Source organism: Echinops telfairi, unplaced genomic scaffold, assembly GCF_000313985.2.
Source record: "Echinops telfairi isolate 266 unplaced genomic scaffold, ASM31398v2 ScPeMD7_7458;HRSCAF=8496, whole genome shotgun sequence".
NCBI classification, from domain to species: domain Eukaryota; kingdom Metazoa; phylum Chordata; class Mammalia; order Afrosoricida; family Tenrecidae; genus Echinops; species Echinops telfairi.
Window position 1 is genome coordinate 36,251,806 of NW_022111358.1, and position 20,910 is coordinate 36,272,715.

The 20,910-nt window shown below is 47.4% G+C and overlaps 1 non-coding gene across 1 annotated transcript; it reads left to right on the plus strand.

Moving 5' to 3' along the window:
• Positions 1-1,043: 1,043 nt before the first annotated feature.
• On the plus strand, positions 1,044-1,234 carry LOC115872991. The gene has a single exon (XR_004048173.1). It is a non-coding gene; the product is annotated as a U2 spliceosomal RNA (small nuclear RNA).
• Positions 1,235-20,910: the final 19,676 nt, after the last annotated feature.

Here is a 20,910-nt window from a genome sequence, read left to right on the forward strand (position 1 = left end):
TCTAGCTTCAACACACTTTGCTATAGTACCATATCTTCAGTGATAAGAGAGTGACCCTTAAGGGGTAACCCGGAGGAGTTTCTTCATGGTAATGGAATAGTTCTGTGCCTGATCATGGTAATAGTTACTCACAACAACACATGATAAAATGTCAAAGAACTTCAACTAAGACCACATGGAAGAAGCACACTAGCTTGTGTGATCCAAAGATGACAATTAAAAATTTGAATGTGGCAAAGGGAAAAGTATCAGAGCTAAAATTATGAGCACCCAATTTGTAGAAGGCTATGGAGGACAGTGAGAGGCCAAAATCCATCTGCAGAGTATCTGGTCAGACTGAGCCATTGACAGATCCTCTCTGGCCACAGGCAAGAGTTTGGAACAGCCTTACTATCAGGCAGAGACCATTGCTGAACTGGACTCAACACTTGGCCAGATGACCTCCCTATAGACCCAACCTGAATTGGCTCTGGCTGCAACTTATCTCTTACTTGTTCCATGATGGGAATTTCTTCCCTGGCTTTTGGAATATTGATGAAGGTCTTTACTTTCTAATTATTATTTGAATTTTGGTCTTTATTTTATCATTATCACCTTATTTCAATTTTGTTTTTATTGTTTCTGTTGCGTTTCCCAGTTTGTGATGCACAGGAGAAGTGGATGCACAGTAACAGTAACTAATACAGTAACTGATAGGGGACACAGAGGTGGGGAGTGGGTGACAGGGAGGGAAAGGGGATTTCAGGAATAAAAAATGAAGGTGGGAGGGGCAAGGGAACCCTAGAACTGACTGTGATTGAACAACTCACTTTAAAGGCGATTTAAGGTATAGATTGTTATAAGAGCTGTAAGAGCCCCAGTAAAATGATCTTTTAATTAAAAAATAATAACAATAAAAGTGATTTAACCATGGGAGGGGATGTTCTAAAACTGATATGGTAATGATTGTACAACTCTCATTGATAGGATTGAAAGATGGAACTATTGAATTGTATGATATGTCAATGATGTGCCAATAAAACTGTTTTTAAAAAATAAAGCATATCGCTTCTTGGCCTTTTGGCTAAGATCAAGGGTAGTATCTGTTCTTATCAGTTTAATATCTGATACATCCTCTATCTGAGGACAATATATTAAATGGATTTTTGGAGCAGGGAGATGGAATAGGAGCTTGCTCCGTCCACTCCACGCATCGACCTGGTATTGCAGTACTTCCAGGAATGGTGCACTCCTCTAAGGGTATTAAAGTTAGAAAAAATAAATAAATAAATAGAGCATTAAAAATTAAAATAAAATAATACAACATAGTCACTTAAAGGAAAATAATTTCCTAGAACCAGACACAGAAAGGGTGAAGGGACAGTGGAGGAGAGGAAGGCCCTCAGCCCAGTGGATGGACACATGGCTGCCACAGCGGGCGGGAGCCCAGCAGCGACAAGAAGACGGCGAGGGGCCGGCGGTGTTTCCTCCTATTGGACATTAAGAGCCCTCTGAGTCGGAACCAACTCGGCTGCACCAAACAACAACAACAACAACATACCCCAAAAGGAGGCCCGGGGGGGGGGGGGCAAATGGCTCACCAACTTGCTGATGGGCCGGTTGTGCTGTCTCCCCCATAAGCACCGCTGAATAAAGGCCTGGCAATCTTCTGAAAGGTCACAGCCTCAAAACTCCTGGGGAGCACGGTTAACTGCCCACCTGGGGTCAGTCACCAGGAACTGGCTCAACAGCAACTCGCAACCACCATACACACACACACACACACACACACACACACACACACGAACACAGATGTAAAACAATAGTGGCAGGTATCTATCCAGTGAGTATCTATTATGTCCCTGCCCCCATGCCTGAAGTTTTGCGTCTACTAAGCAGAATATTCAGGAGCCCTGCTGGCGTAGTGGTTACTTGTTGGCCTGTGTACCCCAAGGTCAGGAATTCAAAGCCACCAGCCCCTTTGAGGGGCAAAGACGAGGCTCTCTACTCCTGTAAAGAGTTCCAGGCTCAGCTTCCCCCAGGGTAGCTCCACTCTGTCCTGTAGGGTGCAGGCGGTGAGTCAGCACTGAGTCCATAGCAGTGAGCTTGGCTTGGGTGTATCATACAGTTCGAGGCAGAAAGGTGAGGCAACCTGCCCCATCCAGATGCACAGCCTCTGAGACCCTGGGGAGCAAGCAGTTCCCCTCCACCCTGTAGAGCAGCTGTGAGGCAGAATTGACTGGACCACAGTGGGTCCTTCGACAGCTCGAGTCACAACTGCAGAAGCGATCGATCTTAGGAGGAGTCCTGGTGGCGGAGAGGTTACACCTTGGGCCGCTAACCACAAGGTTGGTAGTTTGAAACCGGTTGCCAGCTGCTCTGTGGGAGAAAGACAGGGCTTTCTACTCCCATTAAAAGTGATAGTCTCAAAAAAAAAAAAATAATAATAAAAGAGTTACAGTCTCAGAAAACCGCAGGGGAGGTTGTACTGTTCGCTGTAGGGTCACTCTGAGGTAGCACTGACTCGGTGGCTGGGAGTGGGTGGGTTGATCCTTGGCATCTAGCACAGAGCATGGCCAAGGGAAGACTTTGATAAGTGTTTGCTGAATGAATGTATGGACGGCAAGAAGCTAACACAGAGGTTATGGATTCAAATGCCTTCAGAGGTCCCCCACCGCCCCCCACTCCCCCCCAAAACCCACTGCTCTCACATCCATTTCTATTCCTCGTGATGCTGTAGGAAGGAGCAGAACTGCCCCTGTCGGTTTCTGAGATTGTAAATCTTTGCGGAAGCAGAAAGTCTCAGTTTTCTCACTCGGAACAGCTGGTGGGTGTGAACCGGACACCTTGTGAGTCGCAGTCCCGCAAGTAGCCCACTACGCCACCAGAGCTCCTCCTCAGAGGCCCGGCCGGCAATAAACCTGAGTGACATTGGAGATGGTCATTAGCAGGGGGCAGTGAGAACCAGAGGGAGGTGAACAACATGGGCCACAGCTAAGAGGGCAGCTGTTAGTCTGGGCAGTGGCAGCGATGGGAGATGTGGGTGGCCAATTGCCACATCTGATTGTTCCAAAGCCAAAGTCTAGGCTTTTGTGGTGAGCTCCTGCTTTGCCCGTGTTGGAAACTAATTTTAAACTTTCGAAAATTAAGTGGGGGCCAAACATGATACATATGCCTCCTGGCTGCTGCCCAGAGCACGTTGGTTGGGGTGTCAACGTTGGTTGAGACTTCAGAATGTGCCTGCCAGGGAAAGTGGGAAGGGGGTTTCCGCGGCCGTGGCAGGGATGGTGCTGGGGGCTGCTGGGCAGTCGGAGAGGTCAAGAGCAGACAAAAGAAAGCCGGCCTCCAGAAGCCAATTCCATGTGGAGCAGCTTTTCACAAGACTGTCCTCTGAGAAGGGTCCAAAGGGCAGGCGAGTAGGTTGGGGGAAGGGGCATGGGGCTAGCCTTATGACTGCTGGCTGGTTCCCTTACAGAATTCTTGTATAACTTGAACCCTCATGAAAAATGCATCTTTTTTGAATTATCAGATTATTTTCATCCCTGGCGCTGGAGGCACAAAGACTAGACAGTCTCATCTAATGGACAAAAGATGGCCTTTCCAGATCTATTTAAAGAGGAGCCGCCACTGCTGCCTGCACCAGACAGCGGGAATTTCAGACAAGACTGGACAGGGCCCTGGGAAAGAGGCCCCGGGTGGGGAGTCAGCCCTGGCTGAAGGCCCTAATATGGATGTGCAGTCCCCACCTCCCTCGTCCCCTCCACTTCAACACCAGGGGCCTTCTGTCATCTCTTGCACTCGCTGGTCCTTCCCATCAAGCTAGAGAGATGGGCACCAAGCTGGCAATGGCCCAGGTTCAAACCCTCCCCATAACTTTGCCCGCAGGTGATGGCTGGTGACGGACCCAGTGTCCTCCTCTTCAGAAAGTGACAAATGCGTGTCCACATCACACCTCACCTGCCTTGTAAAGCCTCTTCTTTTTCCAAGCAGCAGCTGGTGGTTTTGAACTGCTGACCTTGTGGTTAGCACCCCAGCGTGTAACCAATACACGACCAGGGCTCCTTAGGATAAATACTGCGAATGCAGGAATTGGCTGAATGTGTGCATGTGCACATTTCTATGTCTAGATATGTTTTACTTCAAGGAATCAGTTGATAGCCTTGAGGGGGCTGGCCAGGCTGACCACTTGAGGTAGTTAGTTTATTGTGCCAACCTGGCCAATAAACACATGGGGGGTTAATTGAAGGGTGGAGGGATCAATGGCTCCGTGAGCCTCGCCTTTCTAGTTCTCCTGTCTCTTGCTTTGTGATGGTCAGACCAGGGTGTAGCTGCCTTAACCAGTTCCCTGCTTCAGCAGGCAAGGCTCACTTCCTGCAAGACATCCCCGAGGAGAAGCCACATGGACCTACCATGATGCAGCCCTGGGTGCTGGAGCAGCTGTATGGAGACTCCTGCCAGCGCTGAGATGCTTACACATTCACTGACTCGGCTTTCCTCCTGCAGTCGGCATCACTGCATCTGTTTTGTGAGATGGAGGAGGACTTTGTGGATTGGTATCGGACATATGGGTTAATGGGTTAATGTTGGACTTGTGGGCTTGGGTAGCACTGGGTTGCGATGTTTTCTTGATGTGCACTTAACCTTTATATAAAACTCTCCCTTATACATGAGTTGCTGTGGATCTGTTTCTTTAAAGTCCCCAGAGCAACACACCGCTCAAAGGCAGGAGCTGAGGATGCAGACTGAGGCAATGACGTCAGACTTGGGAAAACTCCAGGTTTGCTCTCTCAGTTGATTGGACAAGGCCCACCTATCCTGTCCAAAGTAACGTGCTTACGTCAGCTGACTGCACGTGTTAACCACATTGACAAAAGACCTTCACAGCAACCCCTAGATGAATGTTTGAATGAATAACTGGGTGTGATAGCCTAGCCAAGTGGGCACACCAAAGTCACGAACTTTCAGCTCTTGGTTAGATACCAGGATGCTCTTTGGTACTCTTCCCCGCAAATCCAGGCCCACTGTCCAATCATGAGAAAACAACAGACAAATGCGAGTTCAGTTGGTGGATGCCCCCCCCCCTACCCTGACCCTTAGTCACACTTCATGTCTGGAATAGAACTCACTCCCAAGTTAGAGAAATGAACCATTGACGATCCCAAGGGTAGCAGTTAGCCAAGGACCCGGAGCGGAGGGCGAGGAAAGGCGGAGGAACGGAAACAGACAATGCAGGTGGACGTGGGGGACGCGAGGTGGGCACGGTGAGGGATTGCAGCGGGTGACTTGAAACAAAACGTGGATGAATTGTTGATGTAAAACTGACAATCTGCTCCATAAGCCTTCACCTCATTCACAACCGAAGGATTTTTTATATATATAAACCATTTTATTAGGGCCTCTTACAGCTCTTATAACAATCCATACATCAATTGTATCAAGCACATTTGTACATATGTTGCCATCATCCTTTTCAACACATTCTCTTTCTACTTGAGACCTTGGTATCAGCTCCTCTTTTTCCCCCCTCCATCCCCCATCCTCGTGAACCCTTGATAAATTATAAATTATTATTATTTTCATATCTTACACCATCATCCAGTGTCTCCCTTTATCCATTGATCATTATGGTCAGTTCCCCTTTAATAGAAGGATTTTTTTTAAACTAATTTTATTGGGGGCTCATACAACTCTTATCACAATCCATACAAACATCCATTGTGTCAAGCACATTTGTACATTTGTTGCCATCATCATTCTCAAAACATTTGCTTTCTACTTGAGCCCTTGGTATCAGTGCCTCATTTTTCCCTTCCCTCCCTGCTCCCCCTTCCCCCATGAACCCTTGATAATTTATAAATTATTATTTTGTCATGTCTTACACTGTATGACGTCTCCCTTCACCCACTTTTCTGTGGTCCATCCCCCGGGAGGAGGTTATATGTAGATCCTTGTAATTGGTTCCCCCTTTCTATCCCACATTCCCTCCACCCTCCGGGTATCACCTCTCTCACCATCTGTCCTGGATTCCCTATGTTTCCAGTTCCTATCTGTACCAGTGTACATCCTCTGGTCTAGCTGGATTTGTAAGGTAGAATTGGGATCATGATAGTGGGTGGGGAAGAAACATTTAAGAACTAGAGGAAAGTTGTCTAGTTCCTAAATGCTTCCTCCCCACCCCCATTATCATGATATGAATCCTACTTTGCAAGTCTGGCTAGACCAGAGGATGTACACTGGTACAGATAGGAACTGGAAATACAGGGAATCCAGGGCAGATGATCCCTTCAGGACCAGTGATGTGAGTGGCGATACTGGGAGGGTAGAGGGTGAGTGGATTGGAAAGAGGGAACTGATTACAAGGAACTATATGTGACCTCCTCCCTGGGGGACGGACAACAGAAAAGTGGGTGAAGGGAGACGTCGGACAGGGCAAGATTTGACAAAATAATAATTTATAAAATATCAAGGGCTCATGAGGGAGGGGGGAGCGGAGAGAGAGGGGGAAAATGAGGACCTAATGCCGGGGGCTTAAGTGGAGAGGAAATGTTTTGAGAATGATGAGGGCAGTGATTGATGTATGTATGGATTGTGATAAGAGTTGTATGAGCCCCTAATAAAATGATTTAAAAAAAAGAACTAGAGGAAAGTTGTATGTTTCATCATTGCTACACTGCATCCTGACTGGCTCCTCTCTTCCTTGTGACCCTTCTGTAAGGGGATGTTCAGTTGTCTACAGATGGGCTTTGTGTCCCCACTCCGCACTCCCCCTCATTCACAATGATATGATTTTTTGTTCTTTGATGTCTGCTACCTGATCCCTTCAACACCTTGTGATCACACAGGTTGGTGTGATTTTTTTTTAAATGATATCGACATCACTGCCACAGTGTAAACTTGTCTGTGTAATAGTTAAATAAATATACATAAGAGGGGAGGAACACAGACTGAGTAATCTGATACCAAATATTTGACTGGTTCTCCCCCAAAGCGTCAAGATGGGGGGGGGGGACCAGGCAGTACTATGGATGGTTAACGACTAGAAGACACCAAGGAGATTCGATGCAACATGGGACCTCTCACTAGATCCAGGAAAAGGACGTTCATGGGACAACTGATGAAGTCCAAATCATGTCTACTTTGGATTTTAAATCATGGGACTCATAGCCCTTCCTCTTCACATTCCACGCCTCTCCTTTCTGAATCCAGCTTAGGATGGTATCCACTGCGGGAAGAGGTAGCCATACGGGGCAGGTGGAGGAGAGGCAGCCTGATTTTTTAAAAAATTTTTTAGAGGCATCCTGATTTAAGAAGCCAGAGACCTAGCCGGGTGAAGAGGGCGTCCACACAGAGACCATGGAGTCCAGGACCCAGAAGGGAAGGTATCACTGCTGGATAAAAGTTACAAATAGAGAAAGAGAAAAGCTCTCACAAATCCTGCAATGCTGGCTTGAAACTGGACCTATCAGGGTGAAGGTATGGTTGTCAACATCTCTCCATCTCGCGATATACAAATAAACATGGATGTAAGTGTGCATGCGCATCCAGAGTGCTGGCGAGAAGGAATGGGGGCTGGGTGTGTGGGGAGAGGCTGGTCCGCCAGCTGCTGCTTCCATGATACCCCCACCCTGACAATGAGAGTTTAGAGGGGGGCCTCCTGGAGCAGCCGCTCCCCTTGGAGTGAGGTGCTCACATGTGTTTCACATCGAAAGAGAAAAGCCAGTGGGTTTCGGAGACAGAGGAAACCCAGACACCTTGGCCCAGCCGTGCAGCTCGGATACACCTGCAGCTCAGATGCACGGCAGCAGAGCACCTCATCTGCAGGTCAGCAAGCTCTGACGCCACGCGATGTGGACATGGCTGGAAAGAGGCCACCTTCACTTAGAACCGCATATCTGGGCCCAGCTCCACCTAACGGACAAAGCGGCCTCCCTTTCCAGATCCACGATTTGGTAGCTGGATGACTCTGGGAAGGCTCCTTAATCTCTCTGAATACCCATGTCTTTTTCTGTAGAAATGCCATCCTTGGCCCCGCCTCCTAAGGTGTTTGGATATTTGGAAATTGAGAGAGCTCATGTGTTATCAGGGGATTGACATGGTACCTAGTAAATACTATTTTCCTATCCAAAAAACTCACTGTCACCAAGTCGATTTTCAACTGATAGCAACCCTCTAGGGCAGAGTAGAACTGCCTCTGTGGGGGTCTGAGACTATAGCTCTTTACAGGAAGAGAAAGCCTCATCTTTGTCCTGGGGAGCAGCTGGTGGTTTTGAACCCCCGACCTTGCAATTAGCAGCCCAATTCCTAAGCCACACACCAGCAGGGCTCCTTTCAGGAGAGATCCGCTCTGGAAGAGGAAACTGTGCTCGGTAAAGTAGAGGGTCAAGGAACAAGGGGAAGCAGCTGAAGGAGATGACTGTTGCCTGTGCCTGAAATCTGGCAGTGTGACTTTCTGTTGGACACAGACTTGCTATGAGTCAGAACCTACTTGACAACAGCATGCAGATTTCACCAATGGCCCAATCATCGTTTTATTGTCGTTTCCCCCCAATTCAGACTCGTGGACTGCCCTTAGTCATGATCTGGCTTAAGTCCACCCCCTCATGCCGATTTGATTAACAAAGAGTGGAAGGCCCACCAGTGGCTCTGGGGCAGCAGGGCAATCCCCTGACAGGAGGAGCAAGTCTCCAGTGTCCAGAGCTTTGGTTACAGAGTCCCGGGAGTGCGATGGTTTAGGCTTGGTTGCCAGTGGGAACCCGCCACGTTTTCCACGGGAGAAATACCTGGCGATCTGCATTACAGCCAAGGAAACGCTAGGAGTCGGATATCAGCTCATTTGGCACCTAACCACAGTGGCGCCGCTCCAATGAGGCGAGCTTTAGGTGGACCTTCTATAAACCTGCCAAGGGGGAGCAGAGAGGGCGGGGTGGGCTCCGGGATGGGCCAGCAGCGGGTGCACCCAGAGGAGGATGCCAAGCCAGCGACCTTACCCCCTGGCTACTTTTAAGTTTACAAAAGAAGAAGATGGAAAGAAATCCCCTTGCAGCTTTCTGGTTCTGAGTTCCCCTGTGGCCCGCCTCGTGTGGAGGAGTCCCAGTGACCTGGCTCAGCTGGGGCGCAAGTCCACCCAGAGGCGCCTCGGAAGAAAGATGTGGCAACTTCCTTGGAGAAAGATCAGCCTCTGGAAGTGGAGCGGAGCAGGTCTCCGCGGACGCACGTGGGGTGGCACGGAGCGGGGACTGGCTCGATGGCCACCGGGGCTGGCGGCCTCTTGCGGAAGGCGGGGGAAGTGCACTCCAGCCCCGGGCTCCCTGGGGCAGGGGGAAATCCATGGCTACCAATCGGCCCTTTGGGAGAACCGTGCAGGCCTCCTCCTACTCGCCGCAGGCAAAGCGGACGGGGAAATCTGGTCTGGGCAAGGCCACTCGAGATGCACAACACGTCTGATCCCCAGGGGCCCAGTAGTGAGAGGAGATGCTGAGCCCAGGAGCGCACAGAGAGTGCTGATCCTTGATCTGAATGTGTTTACAAGGTCCCTCACATTAAAGAAACTCACTTTAATCCTTTTTTTTTTTTTTTTAAACCACCACCATAGCAATCCGAGACCTGCCGAGACTAAATCTTTACAGGAGTACAAAGCCTCATCTTTCTCCCGTTAAACCTATATAGTTCAATGTTTTCCCACTTGATGCTTTTGCCACTTTGGGCTGGATCAATCTTCGCTGCAGGGGGCCATCCTGAGGTTCAGCAGCGCCCCTGCCCCGACTCGCTCGCTGCCAGTAGCACCCCTCCCCAGGTCTAACCATCAAAAATGTCTTCAGACTTTGTAAACTGTCCCCAGTTGGGCAGAGGCAGGCTTAGACTGCAAGATCATTCTTGGTTGAGAACTATTCCTTGAAATAATATCCTAGGCTTTCCCAATCCCAGCGTCCCACCCCAACTCAGCTATTACCCGAAACCTGGTATCTAAAGTTGCTATTATCTGAAACCCTGGTGGCAGAGTGGCTTAGGTGTAGGCTGCAAACCCCGGCACATCAGCAGTTCGAAACCACCAGCACTCTGAGGAAGAATCATGAGGTTTTCTACTTGCCTAAAGAGGTTTTCTAGTTTCCTAAAGCGTTAGTAGTCTGAGAAACCTACGGGGGCAGTTCTGCCCTGTCCTATCGAGTCACTATGAGTCCAAATCGACTTGATGGCAGTGGGTTTGGTTTTTGAGTTTGAAAACCTTGCTCGCAGGCCTGAACAACCCAATTAGCATACCCGTATCTGAGCCACACTGTTCGACTGATTGCAGCAAAAAGCAAACCAAGGAGCCAATTAATTCCGCATGGCCTAACTTGATTCCTCCTCTCAGTTTCAATGGCAGGAGGCAGGCGGCTTCTCTTCCTCTCCCCACCGATAGAACTGTGGCTGTGCAGGGCAAAACAGGGGCTGGTCCACCTCCGAGCTGGCTGCATTTCAATAACAGCCCAGGACTCGGTTGCTCAGGGGGCTTTCCAAGCTTAATTAGTTCCTATTTGTAAAGTTCCTTAGGAAGCTCAGGCCAGGATGCGATGGGAAGTGCACATGATGAGGATTCTCGCCACACTGCTAAAAAGAACATTCCCCGCTTGAAAAAGCTCGGCGCCAGAAAAGAGCTCCTAACAGCGTGTGTGCGTGCCACTGGTGAAGGCGTCCTTGTGGAGTGCATTTGAGACGCCAAAGAAAGAGAGCAATACTTTCCAACTTTCTGGCCCTCCTCCTATTCTCTAGAGCAGGAAATTATTCAAAGTATTTCCTGAGCAGCTGAAGTATGGTAGAAACCTGCTGGCATTCTCTGCATTATCTCCAGGAAATGGATGTCGGGGGATTTCTTTGCAACAAGAAACGATTGGGCTCGGCTGCCCATTCCCACCTGAACAAATCGGGGACTCTGGAGACAGGAGGCTGCCACCTTCTTAGATCACTTCGATGATCAAAGATCAAACCGAGGGACCGACAGCAAGAACAGACAACCCTGGAAGAGTCAGCAGGCAGAGTTGGATGTTAACTGAAAGAGTAGAGAGTTGAATCCACCCAGAGGTTCCTCAAAAGAAATGTCTGATAATCCACTTCTGAGAGGTCACAGCCACGGAGACCTGTAGGCAGAGTGTCGCTCTGCTCCTGTCCCACAAGAGGTGGCTATGAGTTCAGAGCAAGGCAACAGGAACTGTTTTGGTTTGATATCATCTCTCATTTAATCTTCAAAACCCAGGGGTGGGGTAGGAATGAGGTCAGTCTCTCCTGTTTCAGGCTGAACGATGGACCACACAACAAAAGAAAACAACTCAGCCCCTCCCACCTCTCAAGATCTGCTCTTTCCAAAACCTGTGCCCATCCATTTCCAGAAAGGGGGACAGGAGCAGTCTGCCCCACCTCGCCAAGTCTGACCCTCCCAAGCTAAACAGTGGTCGGGCTAGGGGGGGCGGGGGGGACGGTCACAGGACGGAGCGCCATCTGGGAGCCATCTGGGGCGTTGGCTAGCAAATTCCCCTGGGCTCCTGGGAGCAGGACAAGGAAGAGGGCCACCCCCGAAAATAGGGGGCCACCGTGACACCAGAAGCGAGGAGCTGAGCTGAAGAAAGCTAGCCAGTTCCTGGAGAGAATGACAGCCGCGGGTGCTGTTCGAGGCCAGGCAGGTTCTGGGCTTCCTGGTAGACACCCCGGACCAGCCCCTGGTGGCCGCGCTGGGATCCAGCACCAGGCAGCGTATGTGCTCCTCTCAGACCTGGCTGTCAGGGGAAGGACGCGGAGCCAAACACGTACTGTTGTTCCCGCCCACCCTCTGGGGCCTGCAGGGTAGCCAAACTCAAGGCCCAAGACAGAAATATGAACCCCTGCCATCCCCTCTTCCCTGGGACAAAGGCACCACAGATTTTGAGGGTTTCATCATGCTTTTGGAATGTCAACCAAATGCCATTTTGGGGGAGACAGTAGTTAAAATTCCAGTACAATCTGGCTCTTTAGGCTGGCAACAGCTAGTCATTGGTCTGAGATTTTTCAACTACTCTGTGAAGGAAGCGTGGGTGGGACCGTGAACAACAGAACAAGCACAGTCCAAAGAACTGGACCTCGACGTGACGCTTCTAGGAGGTGCCTCTGTCTCTGAGGATCCGGTGAAAGCTCTGAGCTTTTCTCATGGCACACACGAATCTGACAGACATGTCGAGTGGACACGCAATTTTAGGGATTCATGGAGCCCATGAAGGTCTGTCCTGTATCTTAGGTTACTTGGGTGAAGAATTCCTATCTATGTTAACCTGGGCGGCGCACTGGTGGGACCTGAGACGAGTCTTTTCATCTTTATCTGGGTGGTACCATGCTAACCTCAAAGACTGGGGACTCTGACCCCCAGCCTGTCCCCGAGAGAATGTTCTGGCAAGCAGCCTGCTTCTGTCAAGATCCCAGCCTTGGAAACCCTCGGGGGCAGCTCCACTGTGTCACAGAGTATGCTGTGAATTGGAATGGAATTGGGAGCAATGGGGTGTTTCTCTGTTTTTAAATATTTCATGTGTTTTTCAAATTTCATAAAACTTCCCATTGTGAAAGTTACCTAAAAGAGGAAAAGAAAACCAAGTGCTAAGTTTGTCTCCTGAGAGGGACAGGGATTGGGTGGCAGGATAGGCAAGAAGAGTGGCAGTGGTTGTTGGACCAGTGTTTCCCAAAGGGGGCGATAACGCCCCCTGGAGGGCCCTGGACCAATCCATCTCCAAACTCACTACCAAGGAGCTAACCAACTGATGGTAACCCTGTAGGACAAGGTAGAGCCGCCCCTGTGGGTTTCTGAGACTGTAAATCTTTATGGGAGTAGAAAGCCTCATCTTTCTTCCACAGAGCTGCTGATGGTTTTGAACTGTTGGCCTTATGGTTGGCAGCCCAACCCGTAATCCACTATACCACCAAGTTTCCTCCAGTCTCAAAAGAGAGGCCTAGGAATCTACTGCCAAAAGTTCAAAGGGGCTGCAAGCCCAAGTACCTACACTTTATCCTGGATTGTGTGTTTTTGTCAAGGGGGGTGGGGGGAGAAACAGCCGAGTAATTTTTTCTGAAAAGGGGGCAGTTGTTGTAGTTGTTATTGGTGCTATCGCGTTGGTTCTAACCCACAGCGACCCTATGTACAACGGACCAAAACACCCCCCGGTCCTGAGTCACCATCATTGCTGTGTCTGAGCCCATGGTTGCAGCCACTCATCTCCCTGACGGACCTTCCTCTTTTTCGCTGCGCCTCCACTTTACCAAGCATGCTGTCATTCTCCACAGACTAGTCTCTTCTGACCTTATGTCCAAAGTATGTAAGAGGCAGTAGGCCAAATACATTTGGGAACCTTTGATCTAAACCAAAGGATTTCCTCTCGTTCCTAAATGCTTCCTCCTCCACCACCACCACCCTGCACTATCATGATCCCAATTCTACCTTACAAATCTGGCTAGAGGAGGTACACTGGTACAGACAGGAACTGGAAACACAGGGACTCTAGGACAGATGATACCTTCAGGACCAGTGCGGAGAGTGGTGATACCGGGAGGGTTAAGGAAGGGTGGGGTGGAAAGGGGGATTCGATTACAAGGATCTATATAACCTCCTCCCTGGGGGATGGACAGCAGAAAAGTAGGTGAAGGGAGACGTTGGACAGTGTAAGATATGACAAAATAATAATAATTTCTAAATTATCAAGGGTTCATGAGGGAGGGGGGAGAGGGGGAGGGAGGGGAGAAATGAGGAGCTGATACCAAGGGCTCATGTCGAAAGCAAATGTTTTGAGAATGATGAGGGCAATAAATGTACAAATGTGCTTGACACACAATGTATGGATGTATGGATTGTGATAAGAGTTGTATGAGCCCCCAATAAAATGATGGTTAAAAAAAAGGTCGTCTTCTTTCCCAGCTGCATTTTCAATTGTTTTACAGCTACGATCACGAGTCTTTCTCTACTTCAAAGATTGACTCTTTAGTTTTTTAATTGACTTTATTAGTTTGGGATTAATTCAATACTTTTTTGTTCTCTTAATCCTTCCTCACATTCCCTTATCTTTAGGGGTAACTTCCAGTACTGCTGCCTAAACCTGCCCAAGGTTTCAACATCACAATTTCTTTAGAGCACAAGAGGCTACTGTGCTGTTGCCCACTTGAACCTTCCCGGCACCCCTATCATGAGGAAAGGAAGGGCTAGTGGTTGTTTCCTACGCTCCTAACTAAGCTAACCTGACCACGTTGGAGTTGGGCTCTGGTGACCTGTGAGAAACCGGGTGCCAAAAGCAGGAAAGGGGAATCATGGGAACCCACAGAAAGAGAATGCTGAGTTCTCCTTGTGCAGCCCCCTCACCTCTGACCCCCAAGGCTAAACGCTAGTCCACCAGCATAGACCTCATGGCCTCAGGCCAGGCCAGGGGTTCAGAAAGTTGTGTCCCAAGACCAACAGTCTGGTCAAACACCCATCTGCAGAGAAGAATCCTTCAGTCTGACGTTGAAACAACCTTGTGTGTTTGATCTCTGGCGGATTTGTATCGGTGATCGTTGAAACATGGAAGAGTAATAAGACGTAACCTAAACCAAAAAAATTCCACAGCCAAAGAGACTTAGCCAAACTTAGCCTAGAGGTATCAAAATCAAGAGTCATGCAAATCAAAGCAACGGTGAGATGCCACCGCACACCAGTACTGAGAGTCAAGTTCAAAAAAGCTCAAAACAGCAAATGCTAGCGAGGGCAAAAAGAGATCGGAACCCTCGTCCACTGCGGACGGGCTGTAAGCAGTGACAACCACTGTGGAAAGTCTGATGGCACTTCCTCAAACAACCGGGACTAGAACCACCAGATAACCCAGAGATTGCTGGACTTGGCATACACCGTACAGCAGTGGTTCTCAACCTGTGGGTCGCGACCCCTTTGGGGATCTAATGACCCTTTCTCAGGGGTCACCTAAGACCATCGGAAAACACATATTAGTTTACTGTTGTTATATTAAGACTGCTACCCATGCTATGCCATGCTTCAAGACAAAACTTCATTTATTTGTTAACAGAAATAAATATTTCACAATATATAATGACATGTTGTTTTTGTGATTAATCACTATGCTTTAATTATGTTCAATTTGTAACAATGAAAATACATCCTGCTGGACATTGGACCTCCACTCAAGTACTTACTCAGTGCAAGAACACGTTGTTTTATTAAATTGGCATTCCATGATGCACACCTTCCTGACACAATCGCTGAAGACAAATGTGTGCGTGAGCAAATGTGGTGAAGAAAGTTGAGATAAACAAGCGGCCATCTAGCTCAGAAGAAACAAAGCCCCCATGGAAGAAGCACACCAGCCTGTGTGACCATGAGGTGTCGAAGGGATCAGGTATCAGGCATCAAAGAATAACAAATCATATCACTGTAAATGAGGGTGACTGCAGAGTGGAGACCCAACACCCATCTGTAGGCAACTGGACACCCCTTACTGAAAGGTAGTGGGGAAGAGACGAGCGAGTCAGGGTGCAGGGTAGCAACGATGAAACATACATCTTTCCTCTAGTTCTAAAATGCTTCCTCCCCCTACTATCATGATCCCAATTCTACCTTCCAATTTGGCTAGATCAGAGGATGTACATTGGTACAAAGAGGAACTGGAAACACAGGGAATCCAGGACGGATGATCCCTTCAGGACCAGTGGTGAGAGTGGCGATACCTGGAGGGTGCAGGGAAGATGGGGTAGAAAGGGGGAACCTATTACAAGGATCTACACATAACCTCCTCCCTGGGGGATGAACAACAGAAAAATGGGTGAAGGGAGACTTCGGACAGTGTAAGATATGACAAAAATAATAATAATTTATAAATTATCAAGGGTTCATGAGGGAGGGGGGAGCAGCGAGGGAGGGGGGAATGAGGAGCTGATTTTTTTTCAGTTTGCATAATAAAAATTTATTGAGAATTCCTGAGACGACAGTTCTCTCCTCCCAGCCTCGAGGGAGGGAACTCACCCCGTACAGAATAAATCACTGAGAAATCAATCACACTCAGTTCCAACGCCCTGGGACGAAACGGGGAGAGGACAGTCATTTCCCTGAACCAAAGGCCAGTCCTTCAATAATCCGGGAGGGGTGGGAGGAGCTGATATTAAGGCTCAAGCAGAAAGCAAATGTTTTGAGAATGATGAGGGCAACAAATGTACAAATGTACTTGACACAATGGATGGATGGATGGATGGTGATAAGAACCGTACGAACTCCCAATAAAACGATTTTAAAAAGATACACCCTGCATATCAGATAGTTATATGACGATTCTTAACAGTAGCAACATTGCAGTTATGAAGTAGCAATGAAAATAATTTTACTTTTGGGGGTCACCACCACATGAGGAACTGTATGAAAGGGTCTCGGCATAAGGAAGTAAGGAGCCCAGCACACACAGATTGATGCACACCCGTGTTCATCGCAGCACTGTGCCCAACAGCAAGAAGATGGACCATCTAAATGTCCGCTGGTGGAAGAATGGCTAAGTAAACTTTGGTACAAATGCACAATGAAATACTACACCACGTGAACGAATAATTCCGACACTGTCAAACACCTCATTCCATGGATGGGCTTGGAGGCCATTATGCTGAGGGAAATTAGTCCATCACACAGGACAAATGTCATATGAGACCCCTGTTGTATATTTCTTAAATCAAGAAAATGCCTTCCTATGAAAAGAAACAGACTTGGCTGGTTACCTGGGGGAAGAAGGGAAGGGAAGGTATAGACTAGAGGGGAGACAGGTGTGAACTTGAGCGAAGGAGAAGATAGTATCCTACAAGAGGGAGATGGGCAATCAAAGGAGAGGGAGGTGAAGTCAAGCCATTGGGAGGTTTGATAAGTTGCTGAATGCAGAAATGATGACCACACGCACTGTGGAACAGACTGCGTGTAAGAGACCGCCAAGTGCTCATACATAAGTTCAGGACAGGCTGAAGAAAAGAGAAATGAGTTTCACTACAGGAGGCAAAATACAACCTTGAGTCTGTCCCCCTGGAATTTCTACAACCCTTCAAGAACAGATTTGACACGTTGAACACTAACTTGAGAAAACCTGATGAGCTGTGGGCGGACATCAAGACCATCATTCATGAAGAAAGCAAAAGGTCATTAAAAATATAGTGAAGTAACTAATTTGTGAATAGCAGTGCCATATTGTAGGGCATTGGCAAATGTACAGGAACATTGAAAAATCAAACCTGTGAGAGTATATTTTGAGTGACATGAAGTTATCATGCAAATCACAATTTATATGATGTTTCATTAAAAAGAAAATGAGTTATATAACCGTCACTAAAATTCTGGTTATGACCGAACTATTTCAAACATGATACTTTTTATACAGATAAATAAAACAATGGTATATATCTTTTTTTTCATGCTAAAATAAAGATTAAACCTATGTCAAAAAATATATATAGTGAAGAAAGAAAAGATCAAAATGGATGTCGGAACAGTCTCGGAAACTTGCTATTAATCCTAGGGTCGTTACAGCGAATGGAAGAAAGGATGAAGTCAAGGAGCTGAATAGAAAATTTCAAAAGGCAGCTCCAGAAAACAAAGCCAAACGTTCTAATGAATGTGCAAAGACCTGGAATCCGAACACCAGAGGGAAGACACACTCGGTGTCTCTGAAACTGAAGGAGCTTCAGCTCGGTGTGCAGTTTTGAAAGATTCCATAGGCAAGATATTGAACAGTGCAAGAAGCATCAAGAGAAGATGGAAAGATTAGAAATAACTGGTCGACACAGCACTATTACAGGAGGTTGCATACGAGCAAGAACCCATGGTGCTAAAGGAAGAAGTTCAAACTGTGCTGAATGCATTAGCTGAAAACCAGGCTCCAGGAACTGACAGAACGGCCATTGAAATGTTTCAGCAAGTTGAAGAAGCACTGAAAGAACTCCCTCTTCTATGCCAGAAAATTTGGAAGATAGCTACCTGGCCAACTAACTGGAAGAGATCCATATTTGTGCCTATTCCAAAGACAGGTGACCCATAGAATAGAATGATATCGAACAATATCATTGATATTAAAAACTGGTAAAATTTTGCTTAAAATCCCTCAATCCCAACTATGTGGACACATGCCCCTCCCCCCAGAAGAATTTATTTCAGAGGACAGCACTGAAGCTGCAGCTCCCGGAGAGGGACATGTCTGATCAGAGCACACGGGAGCAAATGAAGGGGGAGGAAGAGAGAGTGGAGCACATCTGGCCCACCAAGCCTTGACAAGTATATTACCGCTCAGAGCAGCCAATGCAGAGAGGACCATATAACTGGCCCCACTACGAGACACGACATCCCTCACTGACCCGTAGCCGTACAGGGGACAACACTAGAGACATAGTGTGGGAATTGTGCCTGATCTGATCCCACCACAGCAAGGTAAAACACTAAGGGGGTGCAACAGAACAACAAGGGGAACAGAGCAACAAAGTCCCCAGAGAATACCAAAAATAGACTTGGGGGCCAGGGCTTGGCACCTCATCAGACTCTACTGAAAAACACTAACTACAGGCTTTTCTTTTTGTTGTTTTGGGGTGTGTTTTTTTTGTCATTAGCTTTTGTTTGTTGTTGTTTTGTTTTCTTTTCTTTTGTTGCTTTGTTTTGCTCTGTCGTGTTTTTGTGCATATTATTATCTCTGCAGCTCTGTCTAAATAGGATAAGCTGGATGAACAATCTGGAGGAGAAAACAACGGGGCTGATGGTTCAGGGGGAACATGGGAGAGGGGGAGGTGTGGGGAGAATAGATGCATTTGAATTGTGACACTGGAGAAGAAAAGTGAAAAAGTACCATGGACAAACCAATCTGTCTTGGAAGTAAGGCCAGAGTACTCATTAGAGGCAAGGATGGCAAGACTTCATCTTACATACTTTGGGCATGCTGTCAGGAAAGACCAGTCCCTGGAGAAGGACAGCATGTTTGGTAAAGTGGAAGGGCAGCAAAACAGAGGACGGCCCTCACAGTGGCTGCATCAATGAGCTCGGGCATAGGAACAACTGTGAGGCTGTTGCAGGACTGGGCAGTGTTTCATTCTGTTGTGCATAGGGTCGCTATGGGTTAGAGTTGACTTGATGGCACCTAACAACAACAACGCGCGCGCGCGCGCGCGCGCACACACACACACACACACACACACACAAGCTGAGCTTTTGTCGAAGAACTAGAAGAGATCTTTGCCATTAAAATAAGGTTGGGAATCACTGGCCCAAGACTGTAATATCTGGCATTTATGTTGTTTTTAGTATCTGTCAATTTCAATTCAAGGTGTAATGTGTAAAATTTTGTACTTTTTATTTTATGCCAGGCATTGTGCTCTTTAAATTTATCAACGCACTTGATTCTCTTTATAACTGAGAAAACAGGTTCCATAACCTGGGAGAGGCAGGATTTGAACTCAGCAGACCTGACTCCTAAACATGAGTCCAGCCCCTGTACCACACACATCCCAGAGCTGGGAATGGGCAGAGCTTTGTCCCTATGAAAAGCCTGGAAGGAATGCAAGCGGGTTTGGTGCATATAACTCCTACACAGCATTATGAAACTGTCCTCAATATTTAGGGGGAACTGAGTGTTTAAAAGCACCAGAATTATGCTTTCAAACCATGCCAATAACATGCCACTCGACATACAAATGTTCAAAACTAAATTGCTCTTCTGCTCTCAAAAAGCCCTACGTGATCGCTTGGGTGTTTTTTATTAGCTGTGGTTATGAAACTTCAATCAGTGCCTGCCAAAACACTTTTGCCTAACGCTTTCCCTGGGAGGGGTGACGGGTGGGCGCCTGCCAGGTTTTGTTCATCACAAATTAGGTCAACAGCCCAATCGCAAAAGCAAGCACCATTAATGACATGTTTCAAGGGCTTCAGCTGGGTTTGGGCGAGCTCCAGTCAGGGTGGAGTGCAGGGAGGTAAGGAGAAGCCAGCTACACTCCCTGTAAAGGCTTTCTGAACCTGGAGCTTGATCTCACATGCAAACAAAATGAAAGATTTGCTCTTATCGCCTGTGGTGATGGGTGCCTTTTGATGCACAACAAACTCAGGTGACAGATTAGAACTGCCCCCCAGGGCTTCCTAGGGCTGTCACCTTCCAGGGAGCGGATCACCAGGGTATTTCTTCCAAGGAGCTGATGGATGGGTTTCAAACCAACTTTTGAGTTAGCAGTGGAGTGCTTTACCACTGAAACACCAGGGCTCTTTGGTTTACTAAAGGTGTGATGGATGGAAAGGAACATACATTAGTGAACCCAGTTTTTATTGACTTGGTTGTGTGAAGCTGACACACCCAAAAAACCCCTAACCAACCCCTCCCCCTCCCCCCCAAAAACCCACAAACACACCTTAATAGTCCAGGTATTGAACAATGAGAACTTATTGTAAGAACAAATTGTGGAGCAACAGAAAGGTTGAGTATGGGAAGAATCTAAAAGCCTAAGGTAACTTTTGTCCACTCTGATAGGAAACAGAATGTTTATTTCCTACTTCTAAAAATAGTCAGATACATGATAAGATTTAAAACCCAAGTATAATGTGGTTTAAAGAATCAAATACAGTAGAACCCGGGCCTCGATACTAATCTGTTCTAGGAGGTCAAGATGGGATATAGTCGAGTTCTGAATCAATTTTTTCCATATGAAGTAACTGAAAACGGATTAATCCGTTCTTGACCGCCAAGTTTTTACCCTAACCTTGCCTTTTTATACAAAACATTATTCAGAAATTTCAAATAAGTTCAGAGTTAAATAATCTAATTTAAATAAGAAACACAATATTAAAAAAGTTTTTAACAGTGGAGGGAGGGTGGGGTGAAAAGGGTGAACCGATTACAAGGATCTACATATAACCTCCTCCCTGGGGGAAGGACAACAGAAAAGTGGGTGAAGGGAGACGTCAGACAG